The sequence below is a fragment of the Macrotis lagotis genome, chromosome 6, assembly GCF_037893015.1.
Source record: "Macrotis lagotis isolate mMagLag1 chromosome 6, bilby.v1.9.chrom.fasta, whole genome shotgun sequence".
NCBI lineage: Eukaryota > Metazoa > Chordata > Mammalia > Peramelemorphia > Peramelidae > Macrotis > Macrotis lagotis.
The window spans coordinates 122,625,529-122,639,059 of record NC_133663.1 but is presented as its reverse complement, the minus strand read 5'-3'; the positions used below and the strand labels follow the sequence as shown (position 1 = coordinate 122,639,059).

The 13,531-nt window shown below is 32.6% G+C and overlaps 1 long non-coding RNA gene across 1 annotated transcript in view; it reads right to left on the bottom strand.

Moving 5' to 3' along the window:
* Positions 1-1,467: 1,467 nt before the first annotated feature.
* The window catches only part of LOC141491813 (uncharacterized), a 31,494-nt gene continuing 19,430 nt past the window's right edge, over positions 1,468-13,531 (bottom strand). Inside the window, exons 2-3 of the long non-coding RNA XR_012469773.1 lie at positions 11,802-11,880; positions 1,468-1,541 (exon numbers count right to left, since the gene is read on the bottom strand). This is a non-coding gene — a long non-coding RNA (uncharacterized LOC141491813). The remainder of the gene's footprint in view (positions 1,542-11,801; positions 11,881-13,531) is intronic.

Below are 13,531 nucleotides of genomic sequence, written 5' to 3'. Positions count from 1 at the left end.
AGCCATTCTCCTAATAAACAAAATATATAAACAAAATAATTGCAAATTATTAATAACAATATAAATTAATGCTTTAATTCAATAATAAAAAATAAAATTACATATCAAAACTCACTGAAAAAATTCATGAAGATAACAAAAGATGAGATTAATCAATGCTGGAAAGTTTGTGGAAAATACAGGTATCAGGGGCAGCTAGGTGGCACAGTAGATAGAGCACTACCCTGGAGTTAGGAGTACCTGAGTTCAAATCCAGCCTCAGACACTTAATAATTACCTAGCTGGATTTGGGCAAGTCACTTAACCCATTGCCTTGAAAAGCATAAAAATAAAAGAATAATGTAGATTTCACAATTGAAAGCATTTTGGAAAGCAATCTGAAATTTTGCAAATAATGTGACTAAAATATTCATGCTCCTTTACCCATAAATTGTATTATTAAGTATTTATCTGTACAGAAGTAAAATAGAAGAAATTCCTCTCTGAGCTCCCTTCCAACTCAGGTATTCTGTTAATCTATGACAGTGGAAGGAATTGATTGAAGAAACCATGTGTGTTTGTGTATTTGTGTGTACAGGAGAAGGGAGAAGTTCATGCATAAGGAATACTTTGACAAACAAAGTGTTTGAAAAATGAATCATCAGTTACCACCTGTGATAGCTCTGGTGTGGGTCTGGACACTAACTTATGAAAATCAGGACTAGTAGAGACATATTCACACATGGAAGGTTGGGATGCAAGAATCTACTAAATTTATTTTTGGAAACTCAGACTTTTTATAACAAAAACTTATCTCAGGAATGACCGGTTAAAGGAGATCCAATTTCACAATTTCCTGGGTAAATTTACAATATCTGTTCTTATAAATCTGCATACTTCTCTATCAGAAAAGTCTTTACAACCACCTCTGGGACCACAGATTATCCCAGGTCAGGATTCACTGGAGAGCCAACAAATCCATACAGTGAGCAATAATACATACAAATCTCTGATGGAAAAGGTCACCAAGGATATGTAAAAATCACTACCAGGAGCTGGCCCTCTACAATCAGTGATAGAATAAAATAGTTAATTGCAGTATTTATGACAGCAATTTTGGTGGTAACAAAGAACTGCAAACAAAGTAGATACTTATTCATTGTGGAAAGTCTAAATTTATGATACATGAGTTTGATGGAATATTTCTGTTCTCTAAAAAATGGCAAATATGATGAACACAGAAAGACATGGAAAGATTTGAAATAAAGCAAAAAAAGCAGACACAAAAAAGACATGACACAAAAAATATTCAGAATAATTGCAACAATTTAATGGGAAGATCAACAATCACAAAACACTTGAAAATTAATGTTGGAGAAGAACAAAGAACAAGCATTGACCTAGGAAGAAGTATGATTGGATATCTCCTCCCATTACTTTGCAGAGATGAGAGAAATGAGTGGGACATTGTTTCCTTCCTTCCTTCCTTCCTTCCTTCCTTCCTTCTTTCCTTTCATTCTTTCTGTTTCTGTTCAGTTTTATAAATTCCTTTTTCTTTTTGCCTTTAAAAAAAAATATTTGTTTTGGAGAGATGGCTCTTTAGTGGAGGAGCATATCCAAGGGGACAGTTAAGTAAAAAGAACAGATTAAATAACTAAATTTATCTTATATAATATATGGTTATTATGTATTCTATTTGAGATATAAAGGTATATATAGAACTCTGGAACAAGAATTCTATAATGAGAAAGATCTGATGAACCTTTAGGAAGATGAGAAGAAAAAAGGAGAAGAAAATATAGTCCTTATAGTCTCTGGGTGTTTTTATCTCAATTACAGTAAAGAGTCAAATCCCTTAGGGGGCTATATATCTCCCTTCTTTGGCTTCTAGGAATATCCCTGAAGGTCAGTGAGATTCTTATTATTTCTTTCTGACACATTTTCTATAATATAAATCACCAGATATAGTTAATATCTCTCATGTCATTAATTGATCCATATCATTTCATATCATTTATTGATGAACACATAAATATCATTTAAACAATTAATGCCAATTAAATTCCTTGAGTGATATTTACTGGGATATATCAAGAACATAAGTACATTTCCCACAGCACCCAGGATTCATTCCTCCCTTTATTAATCCTATATTACTACCTCAGACCCTAGAGAGAGCAGACTCAACATTAAAAGTTGTTAAAATGCAATAACTTTAACTCCTTGAGTTAATCTTTTAACTATAGAATCCATTATCTTATCTGTAGGATTAAGCAACTTCTGAGTTAGGTTCTAGTTATTCCTGCCACGGGCAGTGATAGTAGAGCAGGCTCTTCTGTCCATCAACTATGCTATGAATTCTAGTTCCTTGACCTCTGTTAGATCTGCTGTACTTTCAAAGTTCAAATGGCATTTCCTCAAAAAAGTGTTAAAGACAAGACTAACACCAGTTCTTTATTAGTAAACTAGGTACTAAACAGTTATTACTAGGAGACTTAATTATCTTTATAGCCAAAGATAATCTCATCTTCCTCAGGTCCTCCATAGTACTTGGTTTATTGTTCAAATATGGAAATTAATGTCAAAAATATTCTTAACTGTATAATATTCTATACAGGTATAGCAATACTTAAAAGTATTGCTATATAATATAGATATATACAATTACACACATATACATGTTTTATGTTAATAAAATAATAACTTGTATTTGTTTTGTTTATTTAGTCTTATTCATATATCATTTCTCATTAGTATTATCTCATATCCCCTGGACTCTAACAACAGCCTTTATATTCTCTCACATTATAACTTAGAAATTTTTTTGATTTGATTTGAATTAATTGATATTTTATTTTTCTAAATACATGTTATGAAAGTATTTTTAAACATTTATCCATAAAACGATCTATATTTTTAAATCACAAAATTTCCTTCCACCCTCCTCCTCTCAGCAGTGGTCAGGTTAATATTATACATACACGTTTGTGTTAAGTATGTTTATAGATTAGTCATTTTCAATATGATTAATTAAGCCTAAGGGAAAGAGAAACATAAGATATATATATATATATATATATATATATATATTTAAGTGAATGTAGGGGGAACTGAAGTGGCCCAATGGATAGAGCACCAGCCCTGTCAGAAGGACTTGAGTTCAAATCCAACCTCAGACACTTAATAATTACCTAGCTGTGTGACTTTGGGCAATCCCTTAACCTCATTGCCTTGCCCCCCCCCCCCAAAAAAAAAAAAGTGAATGTAGTGTTCATCAGATTCTGAAGGATTTTGTTTTGTTTTGTTTTGTTTTTCTTCCTCTGAATTGGGATAGCATTGTCCATAGCTTGTCTAATATGGCTGTCCTAGCTCTCTGAACTGCTGAGAAGAGCAGCTTGCCTCAAGGTTGATCATCTCACAGTGTTGTTGATGTGTACATTGTTCTCTTTGATTCCCTCAGCTTCAGATCCTGTAATTCATTCCATGCTTCTCTACATTCTAACCTTTTATTATTTCTTATAGAACAGTAGTATTCCATAATATTCATGTACTATAACTTATTTAACAATTCCCCAATTAATGGGCATCCCCTCAGTTTCCAATTCTTTGCCACTACAAAAAGAGCTGCTATGAATATTGTGGAATATGTGGGATTTTCCCATTTTTTAAAATTTTTTTTCAGGATATAAGCTAGGAATTGGAACTGCTGGGTCAAATGTTATGAGCAATTTTATTACTCTTTGGCCATAGTTCCCTATTGCTCTCCAGAATAGTTGGGTCAGTTCACAACTCCACCAGCAATGCATTGATGTTCCAGTACTCCCACAACCTCTCCAACATTGATCATTTTCCCTTTTTGTCATTTTAGCAAATCTGATAGGTGTGAGGTGTTATCTCACAGTTGTTTTAATTTGCATTTCTCTAATCAATAAAAATTTGGAACATTTTTATATGATTATATATAGCTTTCATTTCTTCATTTAAAAACTATCTGTTCATATCCTTTGACTATTTATCGATTGGGCAATGACTTGATCCAGTTCTCTATATATTTCAGAATTGAAACCTTAATTAGAAGAATGCCTATCTGGGAAGGTTATTTCTCAGCTTTCTGATTTCCTTCTAAACTTAAGTTTGGCAGCATTGTTTTTATTAGTATAAAAAATGTAATATAGTCAAAGTCATTCATTTTGCAGTTTATAATGTACTGTATTTCTTGTTTGGTCATAAATTTGCCCTCTTTCCATAGATCTGATAGAGTTGTTCTTGGTCTATTAATTTATCTATGGTGTCACCCTTTAAAGCTAAATCCTGTACCCATTTTGACCTTATTTTGATATCATCTGTGAGATGTGAGTATGTTTAATTTTTGCCATACTATTTTCCATTTTTTCCAATATTTTTTGTCAAATAATGAGTTCTTATACCAGGAGCTAATGTCTTTGACTTTGTCAGACAGTAAATTACTGTAGTCATTTGCTACTGTTTCTTTTGAACCTATCCTAATCCACCAATCCATTACTCTATTTCTTAACTAGTACCAGGCAGTTTTAATTACTGCTGTTTTATAGTATTATTTTAGACCTGGTAGAGCTAGGTCACTTTCCATTACATTTTTTATCATCAGTTCCTTTGGTATTCTTGACCTTTCATTGCTCCAGATGAATTTTGTTACTATTTTTTATAACTTGGTAAAAAAATTATTTGGTAGTTTGATTGGTATGGCATCGAATAAATAATTTAATTTGGGTAGAATTATCAGTTTTATTATATTAGCTTGACCTAATCATGAGCAATCGACATTTTTCTAATTATTTAGGTCTGGCTTTATTTGCATGAGAAGTACTTTATTATTGTGTATATACAGGTTTTGGGTTTTTCTTGGGAGATAGATTCCCAAGTATTTAATGTTCTCTACAGTTACTTTAAATGAAATTTCTCTTTCTATCTCTTACTCTTGGACTGTATTGTTCATATATAGAAATATTGATGATTTATGTGAGTTTATTTTATGTCCTGCTACTTTGATGAATGTGTTAATTGTTTCAAGGAGCTTTTTAGATGATTATCTCAGGTTCACTAAGTATGTCATCATATCATCTGCAAAGAGTGAAAGCTTTGCTTCCTCATTGTAAATTCTGATTCCTTTAATTTCTTTTTATTCTCTTATTGTTAAAGTTAACATTTCTAATATTATATTGAATAGCAATGATGATAATGAGCACCAGCCATTGTTTCACCCCAGATTTTATTGGAAATGCTCCAAGTTTATCCCCATTACCTATAACATTTGTTGATGTTTATATATATATATATATATATATATATATATATATATATATATATTACTTATTTTAAGGAAAACTCCATTTATTGCTATACTTTCTAGTGTTTTTAAAATGAATTAATGTTGTATTTTATCAAAGGCTTTTTCACCATCTATTGAGATAATTATTTGATTTCTGTTGGTTTTGCTATTGATATGTTCAATTATGTTGAGGGTTTTCCTAATATTGAACCATCCCTGCCTACCTGGTATAAATCCTACCTGATCATGGTGTATTATCTTAGTAATAATTTACTGTAATCTCATTGTTAAAATTTTATTTAAAATTTTTGCAGTAATAACAGAGTTTTTACATGAAGGTCTTATATATGAGACAGTAAACTCTAGTACAGCCTATGATCAATGTCTTAGAGTTTGAAGGAATCTCAGAATGCATGTTATCCAATTCTCTCATTTTATAGATGAGGAAACTGAGATCCAAGATGATTAGCCATCTTGCCCAAGGATACCCAAATTAGTAAATATCAGAAGGGTTGCCCTTTTTTCTGTTTTTCCACTTCAGATTGCCTCCTCCCTTCAGTTTTTCTTTAGAGGAGGCATTCAGTTCATATTTATGGAAGAAAAGAATACATGGTATAAAATGGCAGTCTTTTTAGAAAACTCTCCTAGTCTTCGCTCTGTAACCAGAATTCACAAAGGATCTTTTAAGCAGATGTCACAGATTTCCAGAGACAGTAAATGAAGCTGACAAAAATTTAGTGATAACTGTACATTATTAGTGTCACTCTCTCAATACTATGTATACATTAGCAGCAAATACAAAAAGATTTTGCAGCCTCTTCCCAGAACACCTGGTCCTATAATTTTACATATTATAACATAGAGGAGAAACAGGCAAAGTGAATTGTTTTGGCAAACAAATCCAGCTGATTTATTGATGTTTCACTTTAAAGCCCTTGCATTGAAAATTATTCATTGGTATTGAAATCAAATTTCTTCAGACTTTCTTTAGAGCACATTGCAATGGTCCTACCAGGGGGGTAAGTACTCTAGGCTAAGTCATATCTTCATCACCCACTAATGTAACTCTCCCTCTCTCTGACAATGTAAACAAGCTAAGTGGAAAAATGCCGCCACATCTGTCTCCTCCAGGTGGCACTTGTGCTTCCTTCCCTACTGTTTTCTTCATTAATGTTAATTTAAGCCTTTTATGAATTGGCAACATTTTTACAAAATTTGGGTAAATTTCTCCCTTAGAGGAATCGATCTGAGAGCAAGTGGGCCTGATTAAATTTTTAAAAAGTACTTTATGCAGTAAGCCTGGTAGCCCCAAAGATATTGCACTGTTGCTCTCTGTTTCCCTGCCTGATTGTGTAGTATACTGGCATGATTTGCCACATTGTAAACAAATCTGTATTCCAAAAATCTTTTTCCAGGAGGAATTGGTAGAGGTAGTTTATCCAAAACAATTTGCTTTTTGCTTTTTAAAATAAATAACAATCTTCTCTCTATGTCACCTATCTCGCCCCATTCATATACTCAGACCTAAATACTTTATTTTTTTCAAAGTTGATTGGCTCCTTTGTATAAGAATAATTAGAGGTCAGCATCTATACTGATCCCTTTAATCTTAAATTTTTTATAAAAATATACTTTTGAATAGTAAGATCAGTTTGGGAAATGATATTTCATTTTTGTCCCTGGCTCTACAAATAGGGATAAAAATATTTACCCTTCTTACAACAAAGAAATATTAAAAAATGATTGTTTTAATTGACTCTTAATCCGGAAAACCAATTTATAAGACAATAAAATAATTAGATTTCACATAGACATGATTTACCAAAATTATTCACAAAATCCTTTTAATAAAGCACATACAAGAATATTGTTATTTAACATTGTATATTTTAAATTATTTTTCTACAATGAACATGACTAAAAGGAAAGGGATGTATGTCACTTGCCTTTGTTTTGTTTCACTGTAAGAATACATTTCCACATTTCCAAAGTTAAAGGAATATAATCGCCTTTGATAAGGAGCTTTGATTCTTTTCCAACTTAGCAATATTTTCAAAATCATAGGACAAATAAGAATACTCCTAAAAAAGGGAAGACTTTTCTAAATTGCCTTCTTTGACATCATTTAATAATTTGAGGATATCCATGATCTTACTTTTCATTTTACTCATTTCCTACATATTCCCTACATTAGCACAACTTCACAAAGAATTGAAATGTCAAATATCATGTTATATATATATATATATATATATATATATATATATATATATATATTTGTGTATACATATACAAGTGCATATATATATGTGTGTGTGTATAGGTATATTTTATATATGGTCATATGTGGTTACACATATAATTATTCTCTGAGGGATATGTGTATGTGCATGTCTATATACACACATATACTCTTAAATAGATATACATATAAACTCACATAAGGGTATGTGAATATAGTTGTATGGAGAGAGAGAGAGAGAGAGAGAGAGAGAGAGAGAGAGAGAGAGAGAAGCAGAGGCAGAGAGACAGAGAGACAGAGACAGAGACAGACACAGACACAGAGAGGATTATAATATCAGAATTGTCTCTCTCATTTGGGATTTCCCTGGCAAAGATACTGCAGAGTATTTCTCCAGTTCATTTTACTGAGGCCAACAGAATTGGACTTCCTGATATCAGATCCAGAACTCTGTCCATTTTGCTACCTAGCTGTCCCTTATTCTGCCCAGATATAGATTAAAAGTGAGCCCCTACCACCTCTATAGAATGTGTTCTATCTCCCCCTCCACCCCAGCCCCACCCCCAGGAAAATGACCCTTGAACACATTAATGTGTTTGTTGTTGGTTTGTTTTGTCATCCAATAGAAAGGATCAGGTATTTTATTGCTGCAGAAATTTATAACAAAAAGAAAAACAACAACCAGAAAAAGTCACTGGTCTTTTTTCATAACTTCCTCAAAGAATACAAAGGATAGGATTGGAAGAAGACTGAATATCATCACTCATCTTCTCAACTTTAACCAGCTACTTTGAAGTTTTTCTAAGTAGATCCCCTAGGAATAATATGCTTGAACCAAATATAGGAAGTTAATTAATTAATTAATTTCTAAAATTAATTAATATGGGGCAGCTAGGTGGCACAGTGGATAGAGCACTAGCCCTGGAGTCAGGAGTACCTGTGTTCAAATCCAGTCTCAGACATTTAATAATTACCTAGCTGTGGCCTTGGGCAAGCCACTTAACCCCATTGCCTTGTAAAAAAAATAAATAAAATAAAATAAAGTTAATTAATTGTGGTTTTCCTAGCCATAATTCAGTTAAACTTTAAACTAAAGGATGCAATAGAGATCAATACAAAAGACAAGTCTGAAAATGCAAGGAAGCTGAGTAAATCAACTAATGTCACAAGGCAATAAGAGACTTGAGATTCAAACCCAAGTCCTAAATGTTTATTGAATTTCTGAATGTATTCTCTATTTCTCCAAGTTCTGGATATACCTGGTTAGTACATGAACCTACTTAGTCTCTTCAAATTAGTTAAATTTAACACACAATGTGGAAATTAATCATGTTTGCATGTGTTGCCTTTTATTTTTGTTACAAAGGAAGAACCAGCAGTCAACTTACCTGCTGTTAGCAATTGTTGATTTATTTTTTGAGACTAGCTGCTTTAATGTTTTTGTTGGTATTAGAAACATTTAAAAACAATTAATCAATAAACATTATTAATCGCCTACTGTCTATAAGGCACTTTGTTACTTACTGGGGGTAAGAAAACTGGCAAAAGTCAATCCCTGCCCTCAAGGAGCTCACAATCTAATCAGTAGACAAGGTATAACCAAACATATAAAAAGTAATCTATTTACAGAATGAATAGGAAATAATTAACAGAAAGCTGATGCTAGAATGAATAGGCTTTGAAGAAGGTTTCCCATAGAAGATGGGACATTAAATTGACTATATAGGAAGCCAGGGGGTGCATGGAGTAGAGACAGGACTTCTGGGACTGATGGATAGCCAGAGAAAATGCAGAGAAATGGAACATCCTGTTAGGGGCACAACCAGTAGATAACCATCATGAAATAGAAGAGTACATGTGAATTATGAATATTGGCTTTAAATGCCAAACAGAGCATTTTTTTGGTCCTGAAGGTAATAGGGAGCCATAGGAGTTTACTGAGTAGGAATGTGACATAGTAAGATCTGCACTTTAGTAAAATCATCTTGGTGAGTGGATGGAGAGTAGATTGCTGTGGGAAGAGACTTGAGGTAGGTAAATTCACCAGAAGGCTGTTGAAATAATCTGGACATGAGGTGATGAGGACCTGTATGAGACTGATGGCATAGTCAAAAGAGAAAAGGTGAAACTGGCAGACCTTGGCAATAGTTCGGATTTGGGGTGAGAGAAAGTGAGGAGTCTAATATGACTTCTAGATTGAGAACCTGAGGGAATGGGAAGGATGATGTTTTTCTCTACAGTGACAAGAAAGAAACAGTGAAAGGAGGGCTCAAGGTGAAAGCTAAAGAATTTGGTTTTGAAAATTTCAAGTTTAAGATGTCTACTGGACATGTAGTTCAAGATATGTGAAATGTAACTAAAGATAGGAGATGGGAAATCTGAATAAATGAGTGTATAAATAGTAACTAAATTTGTGGGAACTTATGGGATCATCAATAAAATAGAAAAAAAAAAGGAGAAGAAAATGGTCCAGGAAAGAATTCTTATCTTATAAATAGAGAGTGTGATCTGGAAGAGAATTCAGTCAAGGAGAGAAAGGAGTGGTAGAAGAAACAGGAGGGAATAGTGGCCACCAAAGCTAGAGAGAACAAAGTAAGAATTGACTGTGAAAATAGTATCAAGGAGTTGCAGAGAAGGCAAGGAGAATAAGAATTAAATAAAGGTCACAGGATTTGATATCATTAGTAATTTTGGAGAATTCATATTTAGTGAGATGATAAGGTTGATTAAATATAAAGGGTTAAGAAGAAAGTGAGAAGAGAGAAAGGGGAGTATTTTATTTTATTTTTCTGGTTGAAGTTTTTTTTTTTATTTTTTCTATTACATGCTCTGAAAGTTTTTCAACATTCCTCCAAATGTATATGCATATTTTAAGTTACATAATTTCCTTCCACCCTCCCTTCCCATTCCTCTTCCCTCAGTGGTGAATAGTCAGGTGAATATTGTACGTCCATATTTGTGTTAATCATATTTACCTATTAATCATTTTTGGTATGAGGAATTAAGATTAAGGGAAAAGAAAAAAAAAAAACCATGAGATAGGAAAGAAAAACATAAGAGAATTTTTTTTTAAAAGAATGTAGTATTCACTCAGTTTCTGAAGCGTTTTTGTTTTATTCTATTTTTTCTTCCACTGGATGGGGATAGCATTTTCCTTAGCTGGTCTCCTAAGGTTGTGCTAGTTTTCCATCAAAGTTGTTCAGCTTACAATGTTGTTGTTAATGTCTACAATGTTCTCTTGGTTCTGCTAGGAGGGAGTAGTTTAGATGTCTTTTTTGAGTTTAGCAATAAAAGGCAGGAGATAAGTTGATAATGGGAATGAAAAAATAAAGTGACAATGTTTTGAAGATGGAGGAAACATGGGATTGTTTATAGTCAGTAGGGCATAGAAAGAGATTTAAAATAAATAAAAGAGTTGGGGTGACAATGTTGGGTGGTCAATGTTTTGGAGGAGATGGGATGGAATGGAATTACTAGAAAAACTAGATAGTTGGATATCAATTTGGATGCCAGTAGAATATGAGATGGGAGACTCATGATCAAATGGTTGGTCAGATGGGAGACTGCACTTCACAGTTCCTCCAGCCTAAACCAATTCAAATAAGCTTATCAGTAGAAGGTTTTTAGGCAACTAATCATCCCCATTCCTGTACAACATGCAGACCATGTCTTGTCATAGAAGAGTCATCCCACACTAGTAAAATCATGGATATTTAAAGAGTTAAAGAATGTCAGTTCTTCACAAGCTTAAACAAATTATTTCCTGTTAAGCATATTTTAATTTTTCCAGTCAAAAGTTCATTCCCATAAAATGTCTGAAGACCTATGTCTTAATCATGTTCATTGGTCAGTAAGTGCCTTAGGTTCACTGATTGGTTCTTTGTGAACTTGATGATCTTTTCAACCATATATAATCCATTTAGAGCAAGGGCAAGACCAAACACACTTAGGCTCATTATCCTTGGTTTATGTTTAGCTCTTGGTGCCTTACAGATTTAAATTAAAGGGCTACTTAAAAGATATCAGACAAGCCATGCCCTTATTTGTGAAGGTCATGCTTCTATCAGTAGATCAGTTAGACCATCAACTTATGGTCAAATCATTTGCCCAGGGTCATGGTCCATGTAAACATGACCTATTTTCCCCCAGAGCTATTCTAGGATTTAAAGGGGTGATTTATGTAACATAAAGAGAACTTTAAAATGTGTATTTCTATCCAGTATTCAAGAAATAAAAATTGCTGTAGGTACAAACTTGGTGAGGGGTATTTACCACTTTCATGAACTGAGAAACAAAGCTTCATTCAGCATCAAATATGTCCAAAGCATAAATCTTCAAAGAATTCTCAGTACTGTGGAACAAGAGAAATAAAAATTATGTGAAACAAAAAATGAGATTTTTTTTATTCCCTATTCTCTACTCCAAATAGGAATTTTTTTTTATAAGGCACTGTATTTATGGAAAAAGAGAGGACCATTATTATACATTTGTTAAATTGAGGAACATATTTTTTGCCTAATTCCTTGGAGAAATAGTTCATGAAAAGTTCATCCTTATGAAAAATAGAGGCTTTAATACCACCAAAATCTGTATGGGAGATTGTCAAATAATAGCCTCTTCCCCACGAGGCAATGCAGGAGGATCTATATCTTATTCATAAAGACAAAAGCTTGACCATTACAATATATCCACTTTCCACTTTCAAATTGGACTACAGCTAACAGACTACTTTGGAAACACTCTGAGGCTGAAGCTTATTTTTAAAGTCACAATAAGCAACCTGATGGTGAAAATGAGTCAACACTGAGTTACTTTCTGACTACTATTCCATTAAACCTGCTCATTATGTTTCATGCTGAAAGTTCATGATTTGCATAACTGAAAAAGAAGTATCAGTTAATAATCTCCTCCATTTAAAAATAAACCTATTTTATGGTTTGAAACAGTCAAAGAATGCTATTTTTAGCAAAATACATAATGGGGCTCTGATTGAAACTAAGAATCAGACTATTCTGATATAAATGAAAGGAGAGAAATATGATGTTGACCTGTTTAGGAAAAATTTTCTAGATTTCCATTTCTTGGTTACACATGACTAAGAATCTTTATTTTTAATAATATTGTTAAATTATTCTTTTAAATGAGATGCCTTCAATTTAATATCCCATTAATATCTGAATATATTTTTAAATATTCCATATATATATAGAAATCTATACCTTTAAAAATATATTTCAAAAGGGGAAAGAAAGCAATTCATTGGAAGAAGCTAACATCAAAAGTATCTGACAGTGTTTGTAATGGTCCACACTCATAATCAACCACCCCTATAGAAAAAGGAAGAAAATTTATTTCCTCATCTCTTCAAGAGGGGTCGAAGTTTGATCATTTGGATTATACTAAATTTAATTCCACTTATTGATCTTTTGGCTTAAATTGAGGCATTTTTCTATGATTTTGGATGATTCTGTTTGTTTTATTTATTTCATTCTTCTCAACTTTTCTATGCTTTCTTATAGTACAATAATATTCCATGACATTAATGAACCACAATTCGCTAATCAGACCCTAATTATGAATATCTTCTTTATTTTCATTTCTTTGCTACCAAATCAAAAACAAAAAAGGTAGGAAGTGGGTTAAAACAGTATAGCTATTTTCAGATTTATGCTGCCTTCCTACCTTTAAGATTAGGATTTTGGGGACAGTGGACTCATTTTATTTCTTAATTTATTTATATATTTTAACTAGAATTATAAACTTATTTACATCACAGCTGAACTAATTCACAGCTAACTGATAGTTTATAACTGTGTCTAATTTCTCAAAATCTCTCTAAACTTGAATATTTCCATCTTTTTCAGCTTTGTCAATATGCTTCATGTGACCTAAAACTTCAAAGCTGCTTCATATACATTTTTTTTCTCATTACTATTTTGGAATAGTCTTTCATATGACTATTCATAATTTGTGATTCTTCTTTTGAGAATTGTTCAAGGTTT